Source organism: Mus caroli, unplaced genomic scaffold (assembly GCF_978045245.1).
Source record: "Mus caroli unplaced genomic scaffold, Mus_caroli_1 scaffold_8, whole genome shotgun sequence".
NCBI classification, from domain to species: Eukaryota; Metazoa; Chordata; class Mammalia; order Rodentia; family Muridae; genus Mus; species Mus caroli.
Genome location: NW_028227263.1, coordinates 103,239,677 through 103,253,538, shown reverse-complemented (window position 1 = coordinate 103,253,538; position 13,862 = coordinate 103,239,677). Strand labels below are relative to the sequence as shown.

The 13,862-nt window shown below is 45.6% G+C and overlaps 2 pseudogenes; one reads left to right on the top strand and one right to left on the bottom strand.

Annotated features, from left to right (window-relative positions):
* LOC110298260 (epidermal growth factor-binding protein type B-like) overlaps positions 1-13,024 on the top strand; it is a 42,659-nt pseudogene extending 29,635 nt beyond the window's left edge.
* Positions 229-9,508, bottom strand: LOC147003274 (uncharacterized; annotated as a pseudogene).
* Positions 13,025-13,862: the final 838 nt, after the last annotated feature.

Below are 13,862 nucleotides of genomic sequence, written 5' to 3'. Positions count from 1 at the left end.
GGGCAGAGAATCACCCATCTTGGGAAAAGGGTCACACTGCTCATGCTGCTTGTGTCTAATAAACAGTGTTTGCTCAGAGGGACAGAGGAGCAGCTGAGAGAATTGGAGGATTCTAGAGAAGGGTCCCGGCCAATATTCAGTCAGAAAGGAGGGGGCCCTAGGGAGTAGCTCTGGGCTTGCCACCTGTGTCCCAAGGATACTACCTGCTCTCAGGGGAAGTATGGGACCTTAATGGAAATCTGATGGAAACTGAGCCACAGGGTGGAGGTATCTGGCCATGGGGACTCATCAGTGTCCTGAGAAGATGACAAACCCCTCTGTTGGAGAACACCGTGGTAGTTCACAAAGCTGTTTACATCAGAAAACTTCTGGGCGGGCTCCAAGTTCCTGTCCAAAATGGACTGCTGTGCAACTGCAATGAGTGGTGTCAGGAGTCCCAATGGAAGTAGCTGAGACCCCACTCCATGAAAGGTGTACTGCAGCTGCTAATTCCCACTTAGTTGAGGAAAGGCAAAGTTCCCGTGGGTAGTAGACACAGAGCCCCACCCCAAGCCCCAGTTTGACCTTGGAGGTTGACCCCCTTTCCTCGGCTCTGTCCCTGCCCTGCCCAGGCACCACCTTTCCATCTGAGGCCCTGCCCTTCAGTCAGAGGTCATGCCCTCACCATCCCACAGCATCAAGACCATGGCACACCAGCACAGGTTAGAAGGCCAGCTGGTAGGATACCTGTGGCCTCAGGCACAGCCTATTGCAGTTAACCACAAAGAGAATCAGGCTGATGAGAATCAGGAGCCCTGCACTGGGGTGGGGTCAGAGAAGGACAGAAGGCTAGACAGGTAACACCACCAACCCCCAAATGAGAGAGACAGAAACAAACTCCCTGATCTGCCACAAGTAGATACACACACTCACACACACACATACACACACGCACACGCACACACACACATATACATACACTCATACACAGGACAAATGGGTACATACTCAGAGAGGAATAGAAACTAGGAGACACTCTTCCGGTCTGATCAGCACCTGGGTAGCTAGAGCGCAGGGTCGGCTGACACTCGCCAGCTACCCACGACACCCGCCACAGGATCTTAAGACTTCTGGTGAGTGGAACACAGCTTCTGCTCCAATCCAATTGCGCTCGGGACCTGAGACTGCATTAGTTAGGGAAGCAGAAAACCGGCCTGAGTAGGGCCACAAGCCTCTTCCGGTCTGATCAGCACCTGGGTAGCTAGAGCGCAGGGTCGGCTGACACCCGCCAGCTACCCACGACACCCGCCACAGGATCTTGAGACTTCTGGTGAGTGGAACACAGCTTCTGCTCCAGTCCAATTGCGCGGGACCTGAGACTGCTTTGGTTGGGGAGGCAGAAATCCGGCCTGAGTAGGGCCACAAGCCTCTTCCGGTCTGAACAGCACCGGGGTAGCTAGAGCGCAGGGTCTGCTGACACCCACCAGCTACCCACGACACCCGCCACAGGATTTTGAGACTTCTGGTGACTGAAACACAGAGTCTGCTCCAATCTTTAAACAGTGACAACAATAACAACTAATCCCAGAGATTACCAGATGGCGAAAGGTAAACGTAAGAATCTTACTAACAGAAACCAAGACCACTCACCATCATCAGAACCCAGCACTCCAACTTCGCCCAGTCCAGGGCACCCCAACACACCGGAAAAGCTAGACCCGGTTCTAAAAGCATATCTCACGATGATAGTAGAGGACATCAAGAATGACTTTAATAACACACTTAAAGAAATACAAAAGAACACTGGTAAACAGGTAGAAGACATTAAAGAGGAAGCACAAAAATCCCTTAAAGAATTGCAGGAGAACACTGGTAAACAGGTAGAAGACATTAAAGAGGAAGTACAAAAATCCCTTAAAGAATTGCAGGAGAACACTGCTAAACAGGTAGAAGACATTAAAGAGGAAGTACAAAAATCCCTTAAAGAATTGCAGGAGAACACTGCTAAACAGGTAGAAGACATTAAAGAGGAAGCACAAAAATCCATTAAAGAACTGCAGGAAAACCAGACCAAACAGGTGATGGAATTGAATAAAACCATCCAAGACCTAAAAAGGGAAGTAGAAACAATGAAGAAAACCCAAATTGAGGCAACACTGGAGATAGAAACACTAGGAAAGAAATCTGGAACCATAGATACGAGCATCAGCAACACAATACAAGAGATGGAAGAGAGAATCTCAGGTGCAGAAGACTCCATGGAGAACATCAGCACGACAATCAAAGAAAATACAAAATCCAAAAAGATCCTAACTCAAAATATCCAGGAAATCCAGGACAAAATGAGAAGACCAAACCTACGGATAATAGGAGTAGATGAGAATGAAGATTTTCAACTCAAAGGACCAGCAAATATATTCAACAAAGTTATAGAAGAAAACTTCCCTAACCTAAAGAAAGAGATGCCCATGAACATACAAGAAGCTTACAGAACTCCAAATAGACTGGACCAGAAAAGAAATTCCTTCCGACACATAATAATCAGAACAAAAAATGCACTAAATAAAGATAGAATACTAAAAGCAGTAAGGGAAAAAGGTCAAGTAACATATAAAGGCAAGCCTATCAGAATTACACCGGATTTTTCACCAGAGACTATGAAAGCCAGAAGGGCCTGGACAGATGTTATACAGAAACTAAGAGAACACAATTTCCAGCCCAGGATACTATACCCAGCCAAACTCTCAATTACCATAGATGGAGAAACCAAAGTATTCCACGATAAAACCAAATTCACACATTATCTTTCCACGAATCCAGCACTTCAAAAGATAATAACAGAAAAAAACCAATACAAGGACGGAAACCATGTCATAGAAAAAGCAAGAAGGTAATCCCTCAACAAACCTAAAAGAAGACAGCCACAAAAACAGAACACCAACTCTAACAACAAAAATAAAAGGAAGCAACAATTACTTCTCCCTAATATCTCTTAATATCAGTGCACTCAACTCCCCAATAAAAAGACATAGACTAACAGGCTGGCTACAGAAACAGGACCCAACATTTTGCTGCTTACAGGAAACTAATCTCAGAGAAAAAGATAGACACTACCTCAGAATGAAAGGCTGGAAAACAATTTTCCAAGCAAATGGTAGGAAGAAACAAGCTGGAGTAGCCATTATAAGATCTGATAAGATTGACTTCCAACCCAAAGTCATCAAAAAAGACAAGGAAGGGCACTTCATTCTCATCAAAGGTAAAATCCTCCAAGAGGAACTATCAATTCTGAATATCTATGCGCCAAATACAAGGGCAGCCTCATTCATTAAAGATACTTTAGTAAAGCTCAAAGCACACATTGCACCTCACACAATAATAGTGGGATACTTCAACACACCACTTTCACCAATGGACAGATCATGGAAACAGAAACTAAACAGGGACACAGTGAAACTAACAGAGGTTATGAAACAAATGGATCTGACAGATATCTACAGAACATTTTATCCTAAAATGAAAGGATATACCTTCTTCTCAGCACCTCATGGTACCTTCTCCAAAATTGACCACATAATTGGTCACAAAACAAGCCTCAATATATACAAAAATATTGAAATTGTCCAATGCACCCTATCAGATCACCATGGAATAAGACTGATCTTCAATAACAAAATAAATAATAGAAAGCCAACACACACGTGGAAACTAAACAACACTCTTCTCAATGATACCTTGGTGAAGGAAGGAATAAAGAAAGAAATTAAGGACTTTCTGGAATTTAATGAAAATGAAGCCACAACATACCCAAACTTATGGGACACACTGAAAGCATTTCTAAGAGGAAAACTCATCGCTCTGAGTGCCTCCAAAAAGAAACTAGAGAGAGCACACATTAGCAGCTTGACAAAAACCTAAAAGCTCTAGAACAAAAGGAAGCAAATTCACCCAAGAGGAGTAGACGGCAAGAAATAATCAAACTCAGGGGTGAAATCAACCAAGTGGAAACAAGAAGAACAATTCAAAGAATCAACCAATCGAGGAGCTGGTTCTTTGAGAAAATCAACAAGATAGATAAACCCTTAGCCAGACTCACTAGAGGGCATAGGGAAAGTACTCTAATTAACAAAATCAGAAATGAAAAGGGAGACATAACAACAGACCCTGAAGAAATCCAAAACACCATCAGATCATTCTACAAAAGGCTATACTCAGCAAAACTGGAGAACCTGGATGAAATGGACAAGTTTCTAGACAGATACCAGGTACCAAAGTTAAATCAAGATCAGGTTAATGATCTAAACAGTCCCATATCCCCTAAAGAAATAGAAGCAGTCATTAATAGTCTCCCAACCAAGAAAAGCCCAGGACCAGATGGGTTTAGTGCAGAGTTCTATCAAACCTTCAAAGAAGAACTAATCCCAGTTCTTCACAAACTATTCCACAAAATAGAAACAGAAGGTACTCTACCCAACTCATTCTATGAAGCCACAATCACTCTGATATCTAAAACACATAAAGACCCAACAAAAATAGAGAACTTCAGACCAATTTCCCTTATGAATATTGATGCAAAAATCCTCAATAAAGTTCTCACTAACCGAATTCAAGAACACATCAAAACAATCATCCATCCTGACCAAGTAGGATTCATCCCAGGGATGCAAGGATGGTTCAATATATGAAAATCCATCAATGTAATCCATTATATAAACAAACTCAAAGACAAAAACCACATGATCATCTCGTTAGATGCTGAAAAAGCATTTGACAAAATCCAACACCCATTCATGATAAAAGTCTTGGAAAGATCAGGAATTCAAGGCCCATACCTAACCATGATAAAAGCAATCTACAGCAAACCAGTAGCCAACATCAAAGTAAATGGTGAGAAGCTGGAAGCAATCCCACTAAAATCAGGGACTAGACAAGGCTGCCCACTCTCTCCCTACCTATTCAACATTGTACTTGAAGTCCTAGCCAGAGCAATTAGACAACAAAAGGAGATCAAGGGGATACAAATCGGAAAAGAAGAAGTCAAAATATCGCTTTTTGCAGATGATATGATAGTATACATAAGTGACCCTAAAAATTCCACCAGAGAACTCCTAAGCCTGATAAATAGCTTCGGTGAAGTAGCTGGATATAAAATTAACTCAAGCAAGTCAATGGCCTTTCTGTACACAAAAGATAAACAAGCAGAGAAGGAAATTAGGGAAACAACACCCTTCTCAATAGTCACAAACAATATAAAATACCTTGGCGTGACTCTTTCTAAGGAAGTGAAAGATCTGTATGACAAGAACTTCAAGTCCCTGAAGAAAGAAATTAAAGAAGATCTCAGAAGATGGAAAAACCTCCCATGCTCATGGATTGGCAGGATCAACATTGTAAAAATGGCTATCTTGCCAAAAGCAATCTACAGATTCAATGCAATCCCCATCAAAATTCCAACTCAATTCTTCAATGAATTGGAAAGGGCAATCTGCAAATTCATCTGGAATAACAAAAAACCTAGGATAGCAAAAACTCTTCTCAAGGATAAAAGAACCTCTGGAGGAATCACCATGCCTGACCTAAAGCTGTACTACAGAGCAATTGTGATAAAAACTGCATGGTACTGGTATAACGACAGACAAGTAGACCAATGGAACAGAATTGAAGACCCTGAGATCAACCCACATACCTATGGTCACTTGATCTTTGACAAGGGAGCAAAAACCATCCAGTGGAAAAAAGACAGCATTTTCAACAAATGGTGCTGGCACAACTGGCGTTTATCATGTAGAAGAATGCGAATTGATCCATTCCTATCTCCTTGTACCAAGGTCAAATCTAAGTGGATTAAGGAACTCCACATAAAACCAGACACACTGAAACTTATAGAGGAGAAAGTAGGGAAAAGCCTCGAAGATATGGGTACAGGGGAAAAATTCCTGAATAGAACAGCAAAGGCTTGTGCTGTAAGATCGAGAATCGATAAATGGGACCTCATAAAGTTGCAAAGCTTCTGCAAGGCAAAAGGCACCGTCAATAAGACAAAAAGACCACCAACAGATTGGGAAAGAATCTTTACCTATCCTAAATCAGATAGGGGACTAATATCCAATATATATAAGGAACTCAAGAAGGTGGACTCCAGAAAATCAAATAACCCCGTTAAAAAATGGGGCTCAGAACTGAACAAAGAATTCTCACCTGAGGAATACCGAATGGCAGAGAAGCACCTGAAAAAATGTTCAACATCCTTAATCATCAGGGAAATGCAAATCAAAACAACCCTGAGATTCCACCTCACACCAGTCAGAATGGCTAAGATCAAAAATTCAGGTGACAGCAGATGCTGGCGAGGATGTGGAGAAAGAGGAACACTCCTTCATTGTTGGTGGGATTGCAAGCTGGTACAACCACTCTGGAAATCAGTTTGGCGGTTCCTCAGAAAATACTACCAGAGGATCCAGCAATACCTCTCCTGGGCATATATCCAGAAGATGTTCCAACCGGTAAGAAGGACACATGTTCCACTATGTTCATAGCAGCCTTATTTATAATAGCCTGAAGCTGGAAAGAACCCAGATGCCCCTCAACAGAGGAATGGATACAGAAAATGTGGTACATTTACACAATGGAGTACTACTCAGCTATTAAAAGGAATGAATTTATGAAATTTCTAGTCAAATGAATGGATCTGGAGGGCATCATTCTGAGTGAGGTAACATATTCACAAAGGAACTCACACAATATGTACTCAGTGATAAGTGGATATTAGCCCAAAAACTTAGGATACCCAAGATATAAGATACAATTTGTTAAACGCATGAAACTCAAGAAGAACGAAGACCAAATTGTGGACACTGTGCCCCTTCTTGGAATTGGGAACAAAACACCCATGGAAAGAGTTACAGAGATAAAGTTTGGAGCTGTGAAGAAAGGATGGACCATCTAAAGACTGCCATATCCAGGGATCCATCCCATAATCAGCTTCCAAACGCTGACACCATTGCATACACTAGCAAGATTTTGCTGAAAGGACCCTGATATAGCTGTCTCTTGTGAGACAATGCCGGGGCCTAGCAAACACAGAAGTGGATGCTCACAGTCAGCTAGTGGATGGATCACAGGGCCCCCAATGGAGGAGCTAGAGAAAGTACCCAAGGAGCTAAAGGGATCTGCAACCCCATAGGTGGATCATTATTATGAACTAACCAGTACCCCAGAGCTCTTGACTCTAGCTGCATTTGTATCAAAAGATGGCCTAGTAGGCCATCACTGGAAAGAGAGGCCCATTGGACTTGCCAACTTTATATGCCCCAGTACAGGGGAATGCCAGGGCCAAGGGGTGGGGGTGGGTGGGGGTGGGACTGGGGGGGGGAGTGTATTGGGGACTTTTTGGATAGCATTGGAAATGTAATTGAGGAAATTACCTAATTAAAAAAAAGCAAACAAACAAAAAAAAAAGAAATTAGGAGACAAGGCCATCAGTCACAATAGTGGGCATAAGCTTTTAATTCCAGCTACATATGATGCTGAGACAAGTCAAAGCCAGGAAGGACTACAGAGTGAGACCACAGCCTGCCCAAGATACAGAGAAAGCCCAAGAAAGACATAGAGACACCCCTCTACCTCAGAGCTGCAGAACTGGAAATCTAGGCACACCTCTGGATAAGAGAAAGCTCTGGGGTTGGTGGAGGATCCCCAGTCACCCCTGTCCTTGCCAACACTTACCAATGCCAATGCTGAGGAAACTGAAGATGAAGTCTATTTTGTTCAGGTGGTGGCAGACGGGTCGAAAGGAGAGGAACATGGTGGGCAGGAGGATGAGGCATAGTGCAAGAACCAGAAATATGAAGCCCTTGCTCATATGAACATAAACTGGGAAGGAGAGTCAGAGAGATAACTGAAGTTACCCCCATCTCTCTCTCTACCTCACTCTCTCACTCTCTTGCTCTCTCTCTCTCTCTCTCTCTCTCTCTCTCACTCACTCTCTCTCTCTCTTCTTCTTCTTCTTCTTCTTCTTCTTCTTCTTCTTCTTCTTCTTCTTCTTCTTCTTCTTCTTCTTCTTCTTCTTCTTCTTCTCTCACACCCTGAGAAGCCCAAAATAAGTACTGTAGCAGCTGGGGAGGAGTGCCTTTTCAAGGCTGTGTCTGAGCAGTTTATAGACACATAGATATTGTCTCAAAATACAAGGTAAAGGCAGTCCAGAGGTCCTGGTGTTGGGTCTTAGTTGGCAGAATGCTTGCCTAGCTGTGAGCATCCTGCATTTCACCCTGAGCACTGTGCTGAGCTGAGTCTGGAAGCCTGTGCCTGGGATCCCTGCACTTGGGAAGAGGATCAGAAAATCATGGTTGTCCACAGCTACACAAGGAGCTGGAGGCCAGCCTGGGCTACATGAGACCCTGTCTCAAACAAGGCAGAGGAAGGGAATGTACCTCACTACCTGTCTAGAATCCATGGGACAATAAAGGGCAGGGCATGGTACAGAGGTAGAGCACCTGCCTAGAGTCCTCCAATGACATTCTTCTGGGAATGTGGCTCAGTGGTAGAGACCCTGTGGTCTATATGTGTAAGGCTCTGGGATCTGCCTTCAGCAACCCCAACACCCGCCCCTCCCCCACCCCCAAAAAGAGAAGAAAAACATCACCTTCACAACATTAATAAAATCACTACCTAGAAATTCTAAAATAACTCTATTGCCACTCATAAAGTTACCCACCATCAGTGATGCCCCTACTGTGAGCTCTAACCTACACTTTCAGAGAGACTCCTGGGAGAATGCCAGTGGCCCTCCCACACAGTTACCTCTACCACCCAATAGAAGAACCCCCCAGTCTATGTATACACTGACCAGTAAACAGGCCCATGTTGGGGCACGTATATGCAATGCAGTCAATCCAGAGGCCAATGAAGCCAATGTACCGATTTTCAATGGGCCATCTGCACATCCACCATGCTTAACACCAACAAAGTTGCCAGGAAGATGGAGATGAGGGACCAGCCATGTAGGACCAACTATCCTTCCTCCTCCCAGGCATAGAATAAGTCAACCCCTGAGTCAGAGGCTTGCCTAGATCCCACACTAGAGCCTTAGGCTGTCCAGCATCTGCCAGCCTTTAGCTGTGTTCTCCATATCCTGACAACTGGTCCCCCATCTTCCCAAGTTGCACAGTTTCTACCAAAACTTTCTCTTCTCAAATTGGCTTGTAAGCTCAGATGGGTTACCCCTCCCTTTCTGGTGTGGGGAGAATGCCCATGTCAATTCTCGGCGTTTTGGTTTACTCTCATTTTTGGAGAAAGGGTCAGTTGGCAGACACTAGACTTGGACAAGAAGTATCTTCATCAATCACTCCAACATTGGCAGCATCTCTCACTGAATGGAGACTTCCTATTTAGGCTAACATGAATGTCCAGCAAAACTCAAGGGAATCCTCCTGTTTCTACCTAACCAGCTCTGGGTTTACAGGCACACAGCATCACACCTGACAATTTTCCTGTTTTCTGGATGGTTCAGCTCAGGTCCTAATGCTTGCATGGCCAATCCTGTAGCAACCAAGCCATCTCCTGCCCAGCTCTTGGAAATAAGTTCTGAGTTAGTGTCTCATGATGTAGCCTAGGCTTGTCTTCAGTCCATGGCAATCCCTCTGCCTCAGCTTGCTGTGTACTGAGGTTACAGAGAAGTGTGTTTATCTATACATGGCTTGCCAAGATTTCCTCTGTTTCCAATGCTGTGCCTTGGCCTGCTCTTCCCCCTCATACCTCCCTCCCTGAGCCTGAGGCTCCTGTCTCCTCTCTCCAGAGCCCCACTGCATAGCCCTAGTACCCACTCTGGCATGAAACACCAAAAGACCCCAATGCCTAACCCTAGTACCTCACATCAGTGTGTCTTCACCTCTGCTTCACAGTGGCCAAACTTGCTCCATCTATGTTTCCACTCTTGTCCTGGTGTTGCCTCCAAGAGAACCCTGAGACTCTCCAATACCCAGATCATTTGACCACCTCCACAGGAAGCAGAGCCTTTCTGTCACAGACACCCAGAACTTCCTTCTTTCACTGCTTGTCCCATCTGAAACTCCTTTCTGAGGGAGCCCCACCCCTCTTAGATGTCATCTCCACCACAGATCCTAAAATGAGCCCACGCCCTAGCCTTGACCCTGCTGCCCCTTTGTCCTGGATCCCTTCATTCTCTCCATCCCAGCTGCCACTTCATGCCCAATCTAAGAAACCCAAAATCAACCCCAAGCTCCCTTTCCTGGATTCATTTTTCATTGAAATATAGTTTTCTGACACCTCACCTTCCAGAATTCCCAAAACCCAGCCAAGACTGTGATGTCTTCTTAAACCTTGGAGATTCTAAAGTCCATATCAGAGGATATCATTCTCATTGGACTAAGAATAAGTTGGATCCCCCCCTCTCTTCCCTGACACCCCTTAACCCAAAACTATAAAGTGACCTGACACTATACCCGATTCCTGATTCAAGAGTTCTTTCTGTCCCCACAGCATAGATCTCCCTATCCAGGACCAGCCATATACTCGTCCCTACTCCAGATCTCCTGGCCATGTCCCCAGATCCCAGCCCTGCTTAGATGTGTCCCCCAACGGTACACCTCCCTATATGCGCCAACTCTCCCCTCCCCCATTGCTCCTGTTGCAAATGCTGCACCTCCTGTCCAGTCTTGGGTGGTTGGAGGATTTAACTGTGAGAAGAACTCCCAACCCTGGCAGGTGGCTGTGTACCACTACAATGAACACATATGCGGGGGAGTCCTGTTGAACCCCAACTGGGTTCTCACAGCTGCCACTGCTATGAAGAGTGAGTAAGCTTGGAGACAGGAAAGCAGATTGGCAGCCAGAGAACATGACTCCAGGCCAGGCTGGGGTACTGAAGGGTAATAGGGTGGGACTTGACATCCATGACGTCCTGGGTGTCTCTTTCCTCCTGAATCTTGATTTGTGTTCAGAGTCCTGTTTCTATCTTTTCTGTCTTTTTTTTTTTTAGGAAAGACTTATTATTACACATAAGTACACTGTAGCTGTGTTTGGATGTGCCAGAAGAGAGCGTCAGAATTCATGACAGATGGCTGTGAGTCACCATGTGATAGCTGGGATTTGAACTCAGGACCTTCAGAGGAGCAGACAGTGCTCTTACCTGCTGAGCCATCTCACCAGCCCTCTAACTTTTCTGTCTTATTGTCCGTCTGTCTCCTGTCTGTATTCACATCTTACTGTCTGCATGGCCATCTGCCACTGTGTGTCTCTCCCTTGGGACTTTGCCCACACCTGTCTGGGTCTCATGTGTTCTCTTTTATCACTAGTGACAATAGTAGGGACAAGGCCTAAAGGGCCTCTCAGGATAGAACAGGCTGTCCCAGAGGGTAGGCTGTGAGAGAATTCCTCACTCTCCTCAGAGCAGCTCTGCCTTTAGGACCTTCTGTCCACTCTAGGATACACAGAGAAGGGCTGGTCAAAACTGGAGCTGGGTGAGGTAACTGAGTACAGAAAGAGCTGGATGCTGGGGAGGGAGAGGAGAGCTCAGACCTTGGGTTGCAGGCCAGGCCTTACCTGCTGGGGAAGTTGAGCGCTGTCCTGAGCTGTACCTGAGCAGCTCTCAGGCCTCCCCTTCTCCCTGTCCCATCTTCCCTTAACTTCTGTTCCTGTCTCTGTCCCTTCTGACTCTCTGACTCAACATGTATGTATGTATGTATGTATGTATGTATGTATGTATGTATGTGTCTGAGTTTGTGTATGTACATATATATGTGCCTTTCTGTGTCTCTGTTTGTTTTTCTGTAACTGTTTCCAGGGGTGTGTGTGTGTGTGTGTGTGTGTGTGTGTCTGTCTGTCTGTCTGTCTGTCTGTGTTTCTGTCCCTGACTCTCTCTTCCTTCCTCCCTCCCTCCTCCCCGACCCCTTCCTATTTATTCTAACCAATCTCCCCATTGCCTCTTCTTACTTGCTCCATCTCCCTCCCTGTCTCCCAGCCAGTATGAGGTTTGGCTGGGCAAAAACAAGCTATTCCAAGAGGAAACCTCTGCACAGCACGAATTGGTCAGCAAAAGCTTCCTTCACCCTGGCTTCAACATGAGTCTCCTTATGCACTATACCATACATTCTGAGGACTACTACAGCAATGACCATATGTTGCTCCTCCTCAGCAAGCCTGCTGACATTACAGATGCTGTGAAGCCCATCGACCTGCCCACTGAGGAGCCCAAGCTGGGTAGCACATGCCTAGCCTCAGGCTGGGGCAGCATTACACCCACGAAATGTGAGTCTGGTCCAAGAAACAGAGCTGGGTGTCAGGGAGGGGCAGAGAGGAAGGAGCTGGCCCCTGCTCACCAACAAATTTCTCCCTGATCCACAGGGCAAAAGCCAGATGATCTTCAGTGTGTGTTCATCAAGCTCTGCCCAATGAGAACTGTGCCAAAAACCACATAGAGAAAGTCAGAGATGTCATGCTGTCTGCAAGAGAGAAGGGTGGAGGCAAAGACACTTGCAAGGTGAGACAGGCACTTTCTGCCATGAGGCGAAGGGCTGAAAGAGGGAACTGAGGTTCTTGGTTCCCACTTCAACACCCTGACTATGCAGGCTCTTTGCATCCTTCCCTATGTAAGGGATGCGCCCTGGAAGGGGAGGATCCTGTAGCTGATACTATTTCTCCTCTGTGACTTGGCATAGAGGATGTCCTGTGACACCCTCACCACAACCCAATGTCCTCGCAAGATCTGGGCTCCCAAGAGCTGTATTCCCTCACCTATTGAACAGAGCTGCCTCACAGAGATCCTGTATTCCTCCCTGGGAGTCAGTTCCAGGTTGTCTACAAGAATCCAACTGCCAGGCCCTGCCTTCCTCTTCTCCCCGTCCTTCTTTCAGGGAGACACAGGAGGCCCACTGATCTGTGATGGTGTTCTCCATCATGGCACTATATTATGATGGTGTTCTCCATCGTGGGCACTATAACACGCGGTTCACCTGGTATACCAAGTGTCTACACTAAACTTATTAAGTTCAACTATTGGATAAATGACACTATGACAAAAAATGCCTGAGTGTCACATTGTCCCATGTTCTCCATAAAACCCACCATGAAGCAAATGAGTTCAAGGTCTGACATTCTCTGTCCTACTGGAGTGCGGTATACAATCAAGATTCCCTCAGGCTAAGGTCAGGTCTTCCAAAGTAGATCAGCAAGGGACAGGTGGACATGTTCTGTTGGCTAAGGACATGGGGTTGAGACAAATGCAGACAAAAGGCTCAGACCACCTCGGGGATGCCACTTGAGTCTCCTCTGGCAAAGAAAATGTTCAGATCACAGAGGAAAAGCCTAGAGAGAAAAGAATGGGAGACTCCAGCTAGTCCTGACCCTTTACTGGAAGCCGAAGTGATGGAAGGCAGGACCTGGCAGTTGAATAAACAGTCAGAAAACTGCGAATTCAGACTGCCTACCTGGGTTTCTTGAGTTGGGCTGGGGTGTTTTGTTAAGAAAGCCTTGACTCACTAGAGTCTGTACACAAAAGGGCAGGGACAGCCTCAAAGGCTAGGTAGGCTGCAGTCCCTCCACCAAGAGCCACTGGAGGGGATGTCTCTGGTAGGGATGGACCAAAGGATGAAGAGTGACTTAGAACCATGTCCTGTGGGGCAGAGAGTCACCCATCTTGGGAAAAGGGCCACACTGTTCCAGCTGCATGGGACCACAAACCAGGGTCTGTTTATAGGGACATAACCACAGCTAAGTGTATCAGAGTTCTTCCGGAGAAGGACGTGAGAAGGACAGAAGGCTAGACAGAACTGGAAATCTAGCCACATCTCTGGGTAGGAGGAGGCTCTGGGGTTGAGTAGAGGATCCCCAGTCACCCTTGTCCTTGCCAACACTTACCAATGGCAATG